This window comes from Megalopta genalis, unplaced genomic scaffold, assembly GCF_051020955.1.
Source record: "Megalopta genalis isolate 19385.01 unplaced genomic scaffold, iyMegGena1_principal scaffold0052, whole genome shotgun sequence".
Classification (NCBI taxonomy): Eukaryota; Metazoa; Arthropoda; class Insecta; order Hymenoptera; family Halictidae; genus Megalopta; species Megalopta genalis.
The window spans coordinates 505,001-520,000 of record NW_027476121.1 but is presented as its reverse complement, the minus strand read 5'-3'; positions in this window follow the sequence as shown (position 1 = coordinate 520,000).

Sequence of the window (15,000 nt, the reverse complement as noted above, 5' to 3'; positions counted from 1 at the left end):
AAAAGTATACGGCTGTGTAGCGGGGATCAAAACGAGTAATTTCATGTATAAAGCTTAAATAATCTCCCAATAGCTTGCCGGGAAACATCGATTTTTCCGATCTAGAAAGAGACAGAGATAGACGATCCGCGTTATGTTAAATATTTCAAGGTTCCCGATTCCACAAAATTATAAAAAGTATACGGCTGTGTAGCGGGGATCAAAACGAGTAATTTCATGTATAAAGTTTGATTAAACTCCCAATAGCTTGCCGGGAAACATCGATTTTTCCGATCTAGAAAGAGACAGAGATAGACGATCCGCGTTATGTTAAATATTTCAAGGTTCCCGATTCCACAAAATTATAAAAAGTATACGGCTGTGTAGCGGGGATCAAAACGAGTAATTTCATGTATAAAGTTTAATTAATATCCCATTAGTTTGCCGGGAAACATCGATTATTCCGATCTAGAAAGAGACAGAGACAGTCGATCCGCGTTATGTTAAATATTTCAAGGTTCCCGATTCCACAAAATTATAAAAAGTATACGGCTGTGTAGCGGGGATCAAAACGAGTAATTTCATGTATAAAGTTTAATTAATATCCCATTAGTTTGCCGGGAAACATCGATTATTCCGATCTAGAAAGAGACAGAGACAGTCGATCCGCGTTATGTTAAATATTTCAAGGTTCCCGATTCCACAAAATTATAAAAAGTATACGGCTGTGTAGCGGGGATCAAAACGAGTAATTTCATGTATAAAGTTTAATTAATATCCCATTAGTTTGCCGGGAAACATCGATTATTCCGATCTAGAAAGAGACAGAGACAGTCGATCCGCGTTATGTTAAATATTTCAAGGTTCCCGATTCCACAAAATTATAAAAAGTATACGGCTGTGTAGCAGGGATCAAAACGAGTAATTTCGTGTATAAAGTTTAATTAATATCCCATTAGTTTGCCGGGAAACATCGATTATTCCGATCTAGAAAGAGACAGAGACAGTCGATCCGCGTTATGTTAAATATTTCAAGGTTCCCGATTCCATAAAATTATAAAAAGTATACGGCTGTGTAGCAGGGATCAAAACGAGTAATTTCATGTATAAAGTTTGATTATACTCCCAATAGCTTGCCGGGAAACATCGATTTTTCCGATCTAGAAAGAGACAGAGATAGACGATCCGCGTTATGTTAAATATTTCAAGGTTCCCGATTCCACAAAATTATAAAAAGTATACGGCTGTGTAGCGGGGATCAAAACGAGTAATTTCATGTATAAAGTTTAATTAATATCCCATTAGTTTGCCGGGAAACATCGATTCTTCCGATCTAGAAAGAGACAGAGACAGTCGATCCGCGTTATGTTAAATATTTCGAGGTTCCCGATTCCACAAAATTATAAAAAGTATACGGCTGTGTAGCAGGGATCGGAACGAGTAATTTCATGTATAAAGTTTAATTAACCTCCCAATAGTTTGTCGGGAAACATCGATAGTTCGATCGCGCGAGAGAGACAGAGAAACGAACAGTCTTTTTTTTCGATTTACGGCTAAAATAAATTTTTCTAATTTTTTTCAATAACATATTCCTGCTAAAATAACTTTTTTACATAGGGATTAAGCATTTAGAACGATACATTGTTTAAAATAAGGGCACTTTACTCTTGACATTTTACGGTTTTTTCAATTTTCTGAAAAATCCTATCATTAGATTTTTTTAAAAATACGATATTCTTGCTTAACTAACGTTTCTACATAGGGATTAAGCATTTAGAACGAAATCTAATGTCAGAAAATGGCACTTTACTCTTGACATTTTTCGGTTTTTTCAATTTTCTGGAAAATCCTATCATTAGATTTTTTTAAAAATACGATATTCTTGCTTAACTAACGTTTTTACATAGGGATTAAGCATTTAGAACGAAATCTAATGTAGGAAAATGGTACTTTACTCTTGATCGGTACGTTGGGACTTTGAAAATATTCGGGCGTACGCGGCGCGCTCGGCGCTTCGAACAGCTCCGGTGTCCCCATTATTTTCGATTTACGGCTAAAATAAATTTTTCTAATTTTTTTCAATAACATATTCCTGCTAAAATAACTTTTTTACATAGGGATTAAGCATTTAGAACGATACATTGTTTAAAATAAGGGCACTTTACTCTTGACATTTTACGGTTTTTTCAATTTTCTGAAAAATCCTATCATTAGATTTTTTTAAAAATACGATATTCTTGCTTAACTAACGTTTCTACATAGGGATTAAGCATTTAGAACGAAATCTAATGTCAGAAAATGGCACTTTACTCTTGACATTTTTCGGTTTTTTCAATTTTCTGGAAAATCCTATCATTAGATTTTTTTAAAAATACGATATTCTTGCTTAACTAACGTTTCTACATAGGGATTAAGCATTTAGAACGAAATCTAATGTCAGAAAATGGTACTTTACTCTTGATCGGTACGTTGGGACTTTGAAAATATTCGGGCGTTCCAATCGCTCGTCTGTTGCATCATAGCGCGTCTCGGCGCAATCGACCGATTCGCTCGATCCATTATTTTCGATTTACGGCTAAAATAAATTTTTCTAATTTTTTTCAATAACATATTCCTGCTTAAATAACTTTTTTACATAGGGATTAAGCATTTAGAACGATACATTGTTTAAAGTAAGGGCACTTTACTCTTGACATTTTACGGTTTTTTCAATTTTCTGAAAAATCCTATCATTAGATTTTTTTAAAAATACGATATTCTTGCTTAACTAACGTTTCTACATAGGGATTAAGCATTTAGAACGAAATCTAATGTCAGAAAATGGCACTTTACTCTTGACATTTTTCGGTTTTTTCAATTTTCTGGAAAATCCTATCATTAGATTTTTTTAAAAATACGATATTCTTGCTTAACTAACGTTTTTACATAGGGATTAAGCATTTAGAACGAAATCTAATGTAGGAAAATGGTACTTTACTCTTGATCGGTACGTTGGGACTTTGAAAATATTCGGGCGTACGCGGCGCGCTCGGCGCTTCGAACAGCTCCGGTGTCCCCATTATTTTCGATTTACGGCTAAAATAAATTTTTCTAATTTTTTTCAATAACATATTCCTGCTAAAATAACTTTTTTACATAGGGATTAAGCATTTAGAACGATACATTGTTTAAAATAAGGGCACTTTACTCTTGACATTTTACGGTTTTTTCAATTTTCTGAAAAATCCTATCTTTAGATTTTTTTAAAAATACGATATTCTTGCTTAACTAACGTTTCTACATAGGGATTAAGCATTTAGAACGAAATCTAATGTCAGAAAATGGCACTTTACTCTTGACATTTTTCGGTTTTTTCAATTTTCTGGAAAATCCTATCATTAGATTTTTTTAAAAATACGATATTCTTGCTTAACTAACGTTTTTACATAGGGATTAAACATTTAGAACGAAATCTAATGTAGGAAAATGGTACTTTACTCTTGATCGGTACGTTGGGACTTTGAAAATATTCGGGCGTTCCAATCGCTCGTCTGTTGCATCATAGCGCGTCTCGGCGCAATCGACCGATTCGCTCGATCCATTATTTTCGATTTACGGCTAAAATAAATTTTTCTAATTTTTTTCAATAACATATTCCTGCTTAAATAACTTTTTGACATAGGGATTAAGCATTTAGAACGATACATTGTTTAAAGTAAGGGCACTTTACTCTTGACATTTTACGGTTTTTTCAATTTTCTGAAAAATCCTATCATTAGATTTTTTTAAAAATACGATATTCTTGCTTAACTAACGTTTCTACATAGGGATTAAGCATTTAGAACGAAATCTAATGTCAGAAAATGGCACTTTACTCTTGACATTTTTCGGTTTTTTCAATTTTCTGGAAAATCCTATCATTAGATTTTTTTAAAAATACGATATTCTTGCTTAACTAACGTTTCTACATAGGGATTAAGCATTTAGAACGAAATCTAATGTCAGAAAATGGCACTTTACTCTTGACATTTTTCGGTTTTTTCAATTTTCTGGGAAATCCTATCATTAGATTTTTTTAAAAATACGATATTCTTGCTTAACTAACGTTTTTACATAGGGATTAAGCATTTAGAACGAAATCTAATGTAGGAAAATGGTACTTTACTCTTGATCGGTACGTTGGGACTTTGAAAATATTCGGGCGTTCCAATCGCTCGTCTGTTGCATCATAGCGCGTCTCGGCGCAATCGACCGATTCGCTCGATCCATTATTTTCGATTTACGGCTAAAATAAATTTTTCTAATTTGTTTCAATAACATATTCCTGCTTAAATAACTTTTTTACATAGGGATTAAGCATTTAGAACGATACATTGTTTAAAGTAAGGGCACTTTACTCTTGACATTTTACGGTTTTTTCAATTTTCTGAAAAATCCTATCATTAGATTTTTTTAAAAATACGATATTCTTGCTTAACTAACGTTTCTACATAGGGATTAAGCATTTAGAACGAAATCTAATGTCAGAAAATGGCACTTTACTCTTGACATTTTTCGGTTTTTTCAATTTTCTGGAAAATCCTATCATTAGATTTTTTTAAAAATACGATATTCTTGCTTAACTAACGTTTTTACATAGGGATTAAGCATTTAGAACGAAATCTAATGTAGGAAAATGGTACTTTACTCTTGATCGGTACGTTGGGACTTTGAAAATATTCGGGCGTTCCAATCGCTCGTCTGTTGCATCATAGCGCGTCTCGGCGCAATCGACCGATTCGCTCGATCCATTATTTTCGATTTACGGCTAAAATAAATTTTTCTAATTTTTTTCAATAACATATTCCTGCTTAAATAACTTTTTGACATAGGGATTAAGCATTTAGAACGATACATTGTTTAAAGTAAGGGCACTTTACTCTTGACATTTTACGGTTTTTTCAATTTTCTGAAAAATCCTATCATTAGATTTTTTTAAAAATACGATATTCTTGCTTATCTAACGTTTCTACATAGGGATTAAGCATTTAGAACGAAATCTAATGTCAGAAAATGGCACTTTACTCTTGACATTTTTCGGTTTTTTCAATTTTCTGGAAAATCCTATCATTAGATTTTTTTAAAAATACGATATTCTTGCTTAACTAACGTTTTTACATAGGGATTAAGCATTTAGAACGAAATCTAATGTAGGAAAATGGTACTTTACTCTTGATCGGTACGTTGGGACTTTGAAAATATTCGGGCGTACGCGGCGCGCTCGGCGCTTCGAACAGCTCCGGTGTCCCCATTATTTTCGATTTACGGCTAAAATAAATTTTTCTAATTTTTTTCAATAACATATTCCTGCTAAAATAACTTTTTTACATAGGGATTAAGCATTTAGAACGATACATTGTTTAAAATAAGGGCACTTTACTCTTGACATTTTACGGTTTTTTCAATTTTCTGAAAAATCCTATCATTAGATTTTTTTAAAAATACGATATTCTTGCTTAACTAACGTTTCTACATAAGGATTAAGCATTTAGAACGAAATCTAATGTCAGAAAATGGCACTTTACTCTTGACATTTTTCGGTTTTTTCAATTTTCTGGGAAATCCTATCATTAGATTTTTTTAAAAATACGATATTCTTGCTTAACTAACGTTTTTACATAGGGATTAAGCATTTAGAACGAAATCTAATGTAGGAAAATGGTACTTTACTCTTGATCGGTACGTTGGGACTTTGAAAATATTCGGGCGTACGCGGCGCGCTCGGCGCTTCGAACAGCTCCGGTGTCCCCATTATTTTCGATTTACGGCTAAAATAAATTTTTCTAATTTTTTTCAATAACATATTCCTGCTTAAATAACTTTTTTACATAGGGATTAAGCATTTAGAACGATACATTGTTTAAAGTAAGGGCACTTTACTCTTGACATTTTACGGTTTTTTCAATTTTCTGAAAAATCCTATCATTAGATTTTTTTAAAAATACGATATTCTTGCTTAACTAACGTTTCTACATAGGGATTAAGCATTTAGAACGAAATCTAATGTCAGAAAATGGCACTTTACTCTTGACATTTTTCGGTTTTTTCAATTTTCTGGAAAATCCTATCATTAGATTTTTTTAAAAATACGATATTCTTGCTTAACTAACGTTTTTACATAGGGATTAAGCATTTAGAACGAAATCTAATGTAGGAAAATGGTACTTTACTCTTGATCGGTACGTTGGGACTTTGAAAATATTCGGGCGTACGCGGCGCGCTCGGCGCTTCGAACAGCTCCGGTGTCCCCATTATTTTCGATTTACGGCTAAAATAAATTTTTCTAATTTTTTTCAATAACATATTCCTGCTTAAATAACTTTTTTACATAGGGATTAAGCATTTAGAACGATACATTGTTTAAAGTAAGGGCACTTTACTCTTGACATTTTACGGTTTTTTCAATTTTATGAAAAATCCTATCATTAGATTTTTTTAAAAATACGATATTCTTGCTTAGCTAACGTTTCTACATAGGGATTAAGCATTTAGAACGAAATCTAATGTCAGAAAATGGCACTTTACTCTTGACATTTTTCGGTTTTTTCAATTTTCTGGAAAATCCTATCATTAGATTTTTTTAAAAATACGATATTCTTGCTTAACTAACGTTTTTACATAGGGATTAAGCATTTAGAACGAAATCTAATGTAGGAAAATGGTACTTTACTCTTGATCGGTACGTTGGGACTTTGAAAATATTCGGGCGTTCCAATCGCTCGTCTGTTGCATCATAGCGCGTCTCGGCGCAATCGACCGATTCGCTCGATCCATTATTTTCGATTTACGGCTAAAATAAATTTTTCTAATTTTTTTCAATAACATATTCCTGCTTAAATAACTTTTTGACATAGGGATTAAGCATTTAGAACGATACATTGTTTAAAGTAAGGGCACTTTACTCTTGACATTTTACGGTTTTTTCAATTTTCTGAAAAATCCTATCATTAGATTTTTTTAAAAATACGATATTCTTGCTTATCTAACGTTTCTACATAGGGATTAAGCATTTAGAACGAAATCTAATGTCAGAAAATGGCACTTTACTCTTGACATTTTTCGGTTTTTTCAATTTTCTGGAAAATCCTATCATTAGATTTTTTTAAAAATACGATATTCTTGCTTAACTAACGTTTTTACATAGGGATTAAGCATTTAGAACGAAATCTAATGTAGGAAAATGGTACTTTACTCTTGATCGGTACGTTGGGACTTTGAAAATATTCGGGCGTTCCAATCGCTCGTCTGTTGCATCATAGCGCGTCTCGGCGCAATCGACCGATTCGCTCGATCCATTATTTTCGATTTACGGCTAAAATAAATTTTTCTAATTTTTTTCAATAACATATTCCTGCTTAAATAACTTTTTGACATAGGGATTAAGCATTTAGAACGATACATTGTTTAAAGTAAGGGCACTTTACTCTTGACATTTTACGGTTTTTTCAATTTTCTGAAAAATCCTATCATTAGATTTTTTTAAAAATACGATATTCTTGCTTAACTAACGTTTCTACATAGGGATTAAGCATTTAGAACGAAATCTAATGTCAGAAAATGGCACTTTACTCTTGACATTTTTCGGTTTTTTCAATTTTCTGGAAAATCCTATCATTAGATTTTTTTAAAAATACGATATTCTTGCTTAACTAACGTTTTTACATAGGGATTAAGCATTTAGAACGAAATCTAATGTAGGAAAATGGTACTTTACTCTTGATCGGTACGTTGGGACTTTGAAAATATTCGGGCGTACGCGGCGCGCTCGGCGCTTCGAACAGCTCCGGTGTCCCCATTATTTTCGATTTACGGCTAAAATAAATTTTTCTAATTTTTTTCAATAACATATTCCTGCTTAAATAACTTTTTTACATAGGGATTAAGCATTTAGAACGATACATTGTTTAAAGTAAGGGCACTTTACTCTTGACATTTTACGGTTTTTTCAATTTTATGAAAAATCCTATCATTAGATTTTTTTAAAAATACGATATTCTTGCTTAGCTAACGTTTCTACATAGGGATTAAGCATTTAGAACGAAATCTAATGTCAGAAAATGGCACTTTACTCTTGACATTTTTCGGTTTTTTCAATTTTCTGGAAAATCCTATCATTAGATTTTTTTAAAAATACGATATTCTTGCTTAACTAACGTTTTTACATAGGGATTAAGCATTTAGAACGAAATCTAATGTAGGAAAATGGTACTTTACTCTTGATCGGTACGTTGGGACTTTGAAAATATTCGGGCGTTCCAATCGCTCGTCTGTTGCATCATAGCGCGTCTCGGCGCAATCGACCGATTCGCTCGATCCATTATTTTCGATTTACGGCTAAAATAAATTTTTCTAATTTTTTTCAATAACATATTCCTGCTTAAATAACTTTTTGACATAGGGATTAAGCATTTAGAACGATACATTGTTTAAAGTAAGGGCACTTTACTCTTGACATTTTACGGTTTTTTCAATTTTCTGAAAAATCCTATCATTAGATTTTTTTAAAAATACGATATTCTTGCTTATCTAACGTTTCTACATAGGGATTAAGCATTTAGAACGAAATCTAATGTCAGAAAATGGCACTTTACTCTTGACATTTTTCGGTTTTTTCAATTTTCTGGAAAATCCTATCATTAGATTTTTTTAAAAATACGATATTCTTGCTTAACTAACGTTTTTACATAGGGATTAAGCATTTAGAACGAAATCTAATGTAGGAAAATGGTACTTTACTCTTGATCGGTACGTTGGGACTTTGAAAATATTCGGGCGTTCCAATCGCTCGTCTGTTGCATCATAGCGCGTCTCGGCGCAATCGACCGATTCGCTCGATCCATTATTTTCGATTTACGGCTAAAATAAATTTTTCTAATTTTTTTCAATAACATATTCCTGCTTAAATAACTTTTTTACATAGGGATTAAGCATTTAGAACGATACATTGTTTAAAGTAAGGGCACTTTACTCTTGACATTTTACGGTTTTTTCAATTTTCTGAAAAATCCTATCATTAGATTTTTTTAAAAATACGATATTCTTGCTTAACTAACGTTTCTACATAGGGATTAAGCATTTAGAACGAAATCTAATGTCAGAAAATGGCACTTTACTCTTGACATTTTTCGGTTTTTTCAATTTTCTGGAAAATCCTATCATTAGATTTTTTTAAAAATACGATATTCTTGCTTAACTAACGTTTTTACATAGGGATTAAGCATTTAGAACGAAATCTAATGTAGGAAAATGGTACTTTACTCTTGATCGGTACGTTGGGACTTTGAAAATATTCGGGCGTACGCGGCGCGCTCGGCGCTTCGAACAGCTCCGGTGTCCCCATTATTTTCGATTTACGGCTAAAATAAATTTTTCTAATTTTTTTCAATAACATATTCCTGCTTAAATAACTTTTTTACATAGGGATTAAGCATTTAGAACGATACATTGTTTAAAGTAAGGGCACTTTACTCTTGACATTTTACGGTTTTTTCAATTTTCTGAAAAATCCTATCATTAGATTTTTTTAAAAATACGATATTCTTGCTTAACTAACGTTTCTACATAGGGATTAAGCATTTAGAACGAAATCTAATGTCAGAAAATGGCACTTTACTCTTGACATTTTTCGGTTTTTTCAATTTTCTGGAAAATCCTATCATTAGATTTTTTTAAAAATACGATATTCTTGCTTAACTAACGTTTTTACATAGGGATTAAGCATTTAGAACGAAATCTAATGTAGGAAAATGGTACTTTACTCTTGATCGGTACGTTGGGACTTTGAAAATATTCGGGCGTACGCGGCGCGCTCGGCGCTTCGAACAGCTCCGGTGTCCCCATTATTTTCGATTTACGGCTAAAATAAATTTTTCTAATTTTTTTCAATAACATATTCCTGCTTAAATAACTTTTTTACATAGGGATTAAGCATTTAGAACGATACATTGTTTAAAGTAAGGGCACTTTACTCTTGACATTTTACGGTTTTTTCAATTTTCTGAAAAATCCTATCATTAGATTTTTTTAAAAATACGATATTCTTGCTTAGCTAACGTTTCTACATAGGGATTAAGCATTTAGAACGAAATCTAATGTCAGAAAATGGCACTTTACTCTTGACATTTTTCGGTTTTTTCAATTTTCTGGAAAATCCTATCATTAGATTTTTTTAAAAATACGATATTCTTGCTTAACTAACGTTTCTACATAGGGATTAAGCATTTAGAACGAAATCTAATGTCAGAAAATGGTACTTTACTCTTGATCGGTACGTTGGGACTTTGAAAATATTCGGGCGTTCCAATCGCTCGTCTGTTGCATCATAGCGCGTCTCGGCGCAATCGACCGATTCGCTCGATCCATTATTTTCGATTTACGGCTAAAATAAATTTTTCTAATTTTTTTCAATAACATATTCCTGCTTAAATAACTTTTTGACATAGGGATTAAGCATTTAGAACGATACATTGTTTAAAGTAAGGGCACTTTACTCTTGACATTTTACGGTTTTTTCAATTTTCTGAAAAATCCTATCATTAGATTTTTTTAAAAATACGATATTCTTGCTTATCTAACGTTTCTACATAGGGATTAAGCATTTAGAACGAAATCTAATGTCAGAAAATGGCACTTTACTCTTGACATTTTTCGGTTTTTTCAATTTTCTGGAAAATCCTATCATTAGATTTTTTTAAAAATACGATATTCTTGCTTAACTAACGTTTTTACATAGGGATTAAGCATTTAGAACGAAATCTAATGTAGGAAAATGGTACTTTACTCTTGATCGGTACGTTGGGACTTTGAAAATATTCGGGCGTACGCGGCGCGCTCGGCGCTTCGAACAGCTCCGGTGTCCCCATTATTTTCGATTTACGGCTAAAATAAATTTTTCTAATTTTTTTCAATAACATATTCCTGCTTAAATAACTTTTTTACATAGGGATTAAGCATTTAGAACGATACATTGTTTAAAGTAAGGGCACTTTACTCTTGACATTTTACGGTTTTTTCAATTTTATGAAAAATCCTATCATTAGATTTTTTTAAAAATACGATATTCTTGCTTAGCTAACGTTTCTACATAGGGATTAAGCATTTAGAACGAAATCTAATGTCAGAAAATGGCACTTTACTCTTGACATTTTTCGGTTTTTTCAATTTTCTGGAAAATCCTATCATTAGATTTTTTTAAAAATACGATATTCTTGCTTAACTAACGTTTTTACATAGGGATTAAGCATTTAGAACGAAATCTAATGTAGGAAAATGGTACTTTACTCTTGATCGGTACGTTGGGACTTTGAAAATATTCGGGCGTTCCAATCGCTCGTCTGTTGCATCATAGCGCGTCTCGGCGCAATCGACCGATTCGCTCGATCCATTATTTTCGATTTACGGCTAAAATAAATTTTTCTAATTTTTTTCAATAACATATTCCTGCTTAAATAACTTTTTGACATAGGGATTAAGCATTTAGAACGATACATTGTTTAAAGTAAGGGCACTTTACTCTTGACATTTTACGGTTTTTTCAATTTTCTGAAAAATCCTATCATTAGATTTTTTTAAAAATACGATATTCTTGCTTATCTAACGTTTCTACATAGGGATTAAGCATTTAGAACGAAATCTAATGTCAGAAAATGGCACTTTACTCTTGACATTTTTCGGTTTTTTCAATTTTCTGGAAAATCCTATCATTAGATTTTTTTAAAAATACGATATTCTTGCTTAACTAACGTTTTTACATAGGGATTAAGCATTTAGAACGAAATCTAATGTAGGAAAATGGTACTTTACTCTTGATCGGTACGTTGGGACTTTGAAAATATTCGGGCGTTCCAATCGCTCGTCTGTTGCATCATAGCGCGTCTCGGCGCAATCGACCGATTCGCTCGATCCATTATTTTCGATTTACGGCTAAAATAAATTTTTCTAATTTTTTTCAATAACATATTCCTGCTTAAATAACTTTTTTACATAGGGATTAAGCATTTAGAACGATACATTGTTTAAAGTAAGGGCACTTTACTCTTGACATTTTACGGTTTTTTCAATTTTCTGAAAAATCCTATCATTAGATTTTTTTAAAAATACGATATTCTTGCTTAACTAACGTTTCTACATAGGGATTAAGCATTTAGAACGAAATCTAATGTCAGAAAATGGCACTTTACTCTTGACATTTTTCGGTTTTTTCAATTTTCTGGAAAATCCTATCATTAGATTTTTTTAAAAATACGATATTCTTGCTTAACTAACGTTTTTACATAGGGATTAAGCATTTAGAACGAAATCTAATGTCAGAAAATGGTACTTTACTCTTGATCGGTACGTTGGGACTTTGAAAATATTCGGGCGTTCCAATCGCTCGTCTGTTGCATCATAGCGCGTCTCGGCGCAATCGACCGATTCGCTCGATCCATTATTTTCGATTTACGGCTAAAATAAATTTTTCTAATTTTTTTCAATAACATATTCCTGCTTAAATAACTTTTTTACATAGGGATTAAGCATTTAGAACGATACATTGTTTAAAATAAGGGCACTTTACTCTTGACATTTTACGGTTTTTTCAATTTTCTGAAAAATCCTATCATTAGATTTTTTTAAAAATACGATATTCTTGCTTAACTAACGTTTCTACATAGGGATTAAGCATTTAGAACGAAATCTAATGTCAGAAAATGGCACTTTACTCTTGACATTTTTCGGTTTTTTCAATTTTCTGGAAAATCCTATCATTAGATTTTTTTAAAAATACGATATTCTTGCTTAACTAACGTTTTTACATAGGGATTAAGCATTTAGAACGAAATCTAATGTAGGAAAATGGTACTTTACTCTTGATCGGTACGTTGGGACTTTGAAAATATTCGGGCGTACGCGGCGCGCTCGGCGCTTCGAACAGCTCCGGTGTCCCCATTATTTTCGATTTACGGCTAAAATAAATTTTTCTAATTTTTTTCAATAACATATTCCTGCTAAAATAACTTTTTTACATAGGGATTAAGCATTCAGAACGATACATTGTTTAAAATAAGGGCACTTTACTCTTGACATTTTACGGTTTTTTCAATTTTCTGAAAAATCCTATCATTAGATTTTTTTAAAAATACGATATTCTTGCTTAACTAACGTTTCTACATAGGGATTAAGCATTTAGAACGAAATCTAATGTCAGAAAATGGCACTTTACTCTTGACATTTTTCGGTTTTTTCAATTTTCTGGGAAATCCTATCATTAGATTTTTTTAAAAATACGATATTCTTGCTTAACTAACGTTTTTACATAGGGATTAAGCATTTAGAACGAAATCTAATGTAGGAAAATGGTACTTTACTCTTGATCGGTACGTTGGGACTTAGAAAATATTCGGCCGTACGCGGCGCGTCTCGGCGCTTCGAACAGCTCCGGTGTCCCCATTATTTTCGATTTACGGCTAAAATAAATTTTTCTAATTTTTTTCAATTACATATTCTTGCTTAGATAACTTTTTTACATAGGGATTAAGCATTTAGAACGACATATTGTTTAAAATAATGGTACTTTACTCTTGTGATTTTTCGGTTTTTTTTGATTATTTTGAAAAATAAATTTTTGTAATTTTTTTAAATACGATATTCGTGATCAGTGAACGATTTCACATATGGATTAAGCATTTAGAATCGTGCGGAAGCGTTATTAAAAAAGTTTACTCGATGCGATGGGACTTTGAAAAGTTTGTGAAAATTTTCATATTGGGAAAAAATGTGTAATTTTTTGTCTAGTTTACGGTAATGTAATTTATTTTAATGTTTACTATAAATTTTTTTTTCGTTCGTTCACGCGCTATGTTACAACAGCACGGCCGGGCGGTCTGTTGCCGCGGCGGTTTACACTCATAAGCGCGCGTGCTATTCGGCCGGCGGCGCCGGCGTCCTTGCCGGCCGTTCGGTATCTATAAGAGATACACGGTCCGTGCGAGGCGGACGGAGCAGAGCGGGTTTTGGGCCAATTCTACGATCTCGGTCGAGAAGCTGTCTCAGAGCTCCTTCGGGGCTTCGGTCCTGACTGTTTCGTGCCGTTTACGTTACGGACTTTTCTCCACACAGCGTGGCCACGGGTCGGTGTCTTTGACCGAATGGCCCATATGTGGCAAGCCCTACGGGGTTGGTTACCCGTATGCACTTTGTATGTATACTCGTACTCACTGAGCAATCGACTCTTCTGTCCGAGCGATGGAAAAATTTTTTAAACTGCATCTGTAAGATTTGGAAGCAAATCGTACCAATTGAAAACTGTGGCTAAAATGAATAGCCCAGTGGAGAGAGAAAACTATCAAAAAACTGATTTTTTAAATCAAGAGGTGTCAGAAATCGAAATGCCTAGCGCGAGCGGAAGAACACGCTTTCTCGCCAGTCCAGCATGTGTCCTGTCCGTTCTTCCTCGGCTTGCCGATTTTGCCCAGATCAGAGGTTTCGTGCTTCCGGCGGTCAGAAGATCAGCGTGAGCGTACGCGCTTCCACGACTATGGCATCACCCATGTACTTTTTCCTTTGAATATATTTGAGTACATAAAAAATATTAAAACATATAGAGAGAACTGTGTCTTGGATCTTAAAAATTTGTCAATAGCGATGATATATTATTACTTAACTTGAAGTATTTGTACGTTTTAGCTGGGACGTACATTTATCTTACAAGATGTTAATAGCGAGACTCTTGAAGATAAAATTATCTTGTGATTTTATGAAGGCAAAGATAGAAACGTACGAAGCTGGCGTACGTAGAAAAATGTGATTTTACGATAGAACAAAAATATAATACGTACGTTTTTGGGCGTACGGTAATATCTGTATGGTAGAAAAATGAAAGAAATTGAGCGTTAAAGAAGATATGTTACAAGCGCGGAATGTGGCAAAACTTGTACATATTTGAAAGAGAAAAGTGGTGTGTCGACCTGACATATATATATGAAACAGGCGACGATGGAAAAGGATTTAAATTTTGTCCATTTT